Source organism: Brachyistius frenatus, unplaced genomic scaffold (assembly GCF_029030835.1).
Source record: "Brachyistius frenatus isolate BFR_SWC_R1_liver_20210118 unplaced genomic scaffold, ASM2903083v1 Contig_728, whole genome shotgun sequence".
Lineage (NCBI taxonomy): Eukaryota > Metazoa > Chordata > Actinopteri > Embiotocidae > Brachyistius > Brachyistius frenatus.
The window spans coordinates 12,501-15,334 of NW_027211327.1; the positions used below are offsets into that span (position 1 = coordinate 12,501).

General features: G+C 66.5%; 1 non-coding gene across 1 annotated transcript; it reads left to right on the forward strand.

Annotated features, from left to right (window-relative positions):
• The first annotated feature begins 258 nt into the window (after nucleotides 1-258).
• Nucleotides 259-412, forward strand: LOC138615156 (5.8S ribosomal RNA). The gene has a single exon (XR_011310439.1). It is a non-coding gene; the product is annotated as a 5.8S ribosomal RNA (ribosomal RNA).
• The last annotated feature ends 2,422 nt before the right edge of the window (nucleotides 413-2,834 follow it).

Here is a 2,834-nt window from a genome sequence, read left to right on the forward strand (position 1 = left end):
GCGCGGTCGGCGGCGGTCCGGCTCGACCGTCCCCCGCGCGCCTCCGGGTACCCAACGCTCTCCTCCCTCCGCCGGAGGGAGAAGGGGGGTTCAATGTCTCCTCTCCCCCACCACCCCGGCCTGACCCCCACCGCCCCGTCACGGGCGAGGGGCTTGACGGGACTGGGACGGGGAGCGCCCGGGGGTTTCTGTCTTCACCTCGTCCGACTTTGTCTCCGAAACCTGGCGAAACAACCAAACCAAAACAAAAACGAATACAACTCTTAGCGGTGGATCACTCGGCTCGTGCGTCGATGAAGAACGCAGCTAGCTGCGAGAACTAATGTGAATTGCAGGACACATTGATCATCGACACTTCGAACGCACCTTGCGGCCCCGGGTTCCTCCCGGGGCTACGCCTGTCTGAGGGTCGCTTTGACATCAATCGGGAGACGCCTGCCGTCTCCCGCGGTTGGGGCTGTCGCAGGCATCCGCTGCCTTCGTCCCCCTAAGTGCAGACCGAAAAACCGGGACGCTCGTCGCGACGCGCTGGCCTGCCCGGGCCACGCGCCCCGTCGCTCCCCCGTCGGCCATACACGCCTCCTTCCCTCTCCCGCTCTCCGGAGCGGGGGGGCGGCCTTACCCACGTCGAGCCCGCATTGCGTCGGGCGCGGCTGCCGGTGGACACGTCGCTGTCTCCGCGCTGCCCGCGTCTGGCCGGTGCGTCAAAGGGTTCCGACGCCGGGGGGGACGCCTCAACCGGGGGGGGAGGACACAAACCTCTCCGGCTGAGCCACGTCTTGCCCGCCGGGCAACCTCATTCGACTACGACCTCAGATCAGACGAGACAACCCGCTGAATTTAAGCATATTACTAAGCGGAGGAAAAGAAACTAACAAGGATTCCCTCAGTAGCGGCGAGCGAAGAGGGAAGAGCCCAGCGGACCTCTCCCCGGCGCTGGCTGGCCCTCGCCGGGGCGCGCATTCCTCCGGGCGGTGCGCCGCGACCGGCTCCAGGTCGGCCAGGAAGGGCTCGGGGCGAAGGTGGCTCGCGGTCTCGGCGGCCGCGAGCTTTACAGCGCCCCCGTCTGCACCTCGCCGCTTCCACGCGCGCGGAGTCGGGGTGGAAAAAAAAACCCCCTGGGCGAAAATGAGGGCCGGCGCGCGCCCCCGGGTGGGATCCCCGGGGGGTCAGTGCCCGGGGGGCACCGGCCCGTCTCGCCCGCTCCGTCGGGGGGGTGGAGCTTGGCGCGTGCGATGGACCCGAAAAATGGTGAACTATGCCGGGCGGGCGGGAGGGCTCTGGTGGAGGCCCGTGCGGTCCCCGCGTGAAATGGTCGTCCGACCTGGGTATAGGGGGGAAAGACTAATCGAACCATCTAGTAGCTGGTTCCCTCCGAATTTCCCCCAGGATAGCTGGCGCTCAAGTCTGCGTTTTTTCTGGTAAAACGAAGTTAGAGGGCTTGGGGCCGAAACGATCTCAACCTATTCTCAAACTTTAAATGGGTAAGAAGCCCGGCTGTGGCTTGGGGCCGGGGGTGGAATGCGGCCGCCTAGTGGGCCACTTTTGGGAAGCAGAACTGGCGCTGCGGGATGAACCGCGCCGGGTTAAGGCCCCCCGATGCCGACGCTCATCAGACCCCGAAAAGGTGTTGGTTGATATAGACAGCAGGACGGTGGCCATGGAAGTTGGAATCCGCTAAGGAGTGTGTAACAACTCACCTGCCGAATAAACCCCAGCCCTAAAAAATGGATGGCGCTGGAGCGTCGGGCCCATCCCCGGCCGTCGCCGGCAACAGGAGCCGCGAGGGCTGGGCCGGGGCGAGTAGGAGGGCCGCCGCGGTGAGCACGGAAGCCTAGGGCGCGACCCCGGGGTGGAGCCGCCGCGGGTGCGGGATTTTGGGTTGGTAGTAGCAAATATTCAAACGAGAACTTTAAAGGGCCGAAGTGGAAAAGGGTTCCATGTGAACAGCAGTTGAACATGGGTCAGTGGGTCCTAAGGGATGGGCGAACGCCGTTCGGGAACGCGGGGCGATGGCCCTCGTCGCCCCGGTCGATCGAAAGGGGGTCGGGTTCGGGTCCCCCCAACCTGGAGTGGCGGAGATAGGGGCCGCGGGCGTCCAGTGCGGTCGCAAACGAACCCGGAGAAGCTGGCGGGAGCCCCGGGGGGTTTTTTCTTTTCTTTGTGAAGGGGGAGGGCGCCCTGGAATGGGTTCGCCCCCAGAAGGGGCCCGTGCCCTGGAAACGTCGCGGTTCCGGCGGCGTCCCGGGGAGCTTTTCGCTGGCCCTTGAAAAACCGGGGGGGAAGGTGTAAATCTCGCGCCAGGCCGTCCCCCTATCCGCAGCAGGTCTCCAAGGTGAACAGCCTCTGGCATGTTAGATCAAGGGGGGGAAGGGAAGTCGGCAAGTCAGATCCGTAACTTCGGGAAAAGGATTGGCTCTAAGGGGGGTGGGTCGGTCGGGCTGGGGTGCGAAGCGGGGCTGGGCTCGAGCCGCGGCTGGGGGAGCAGTCGCCCCGCCGCCCGCCTCTCTCCGCCGCTGGAAGCGTGGCGCGCGGCCCGCCTCGCGGGGCCCTCGTCCCCGGCGCCTCCCGGGGGTGGCGGGGGGTGGGTTTTCGCGGGGTGGTGTCCGTCGCTGCGTGGAAGGCGGGTCGGTAGAGGGGGGCCCGGGGACGGCGGTCCCGGGGGCAACTCTGGACCCCGCCGGGCCCTTCTCGCGGATCTCCCCAGCTCGGCGCCCGCCGGGGGCCCGTTTGCGCGGGTCGCCCCGGTTTGGGGCGCCCCGGCTGCGCCTAGCAACTGACCCTTTGAACTGGTGCGGACCAGGGAATCCGACTGTTTAATTAAAACAAAGCAT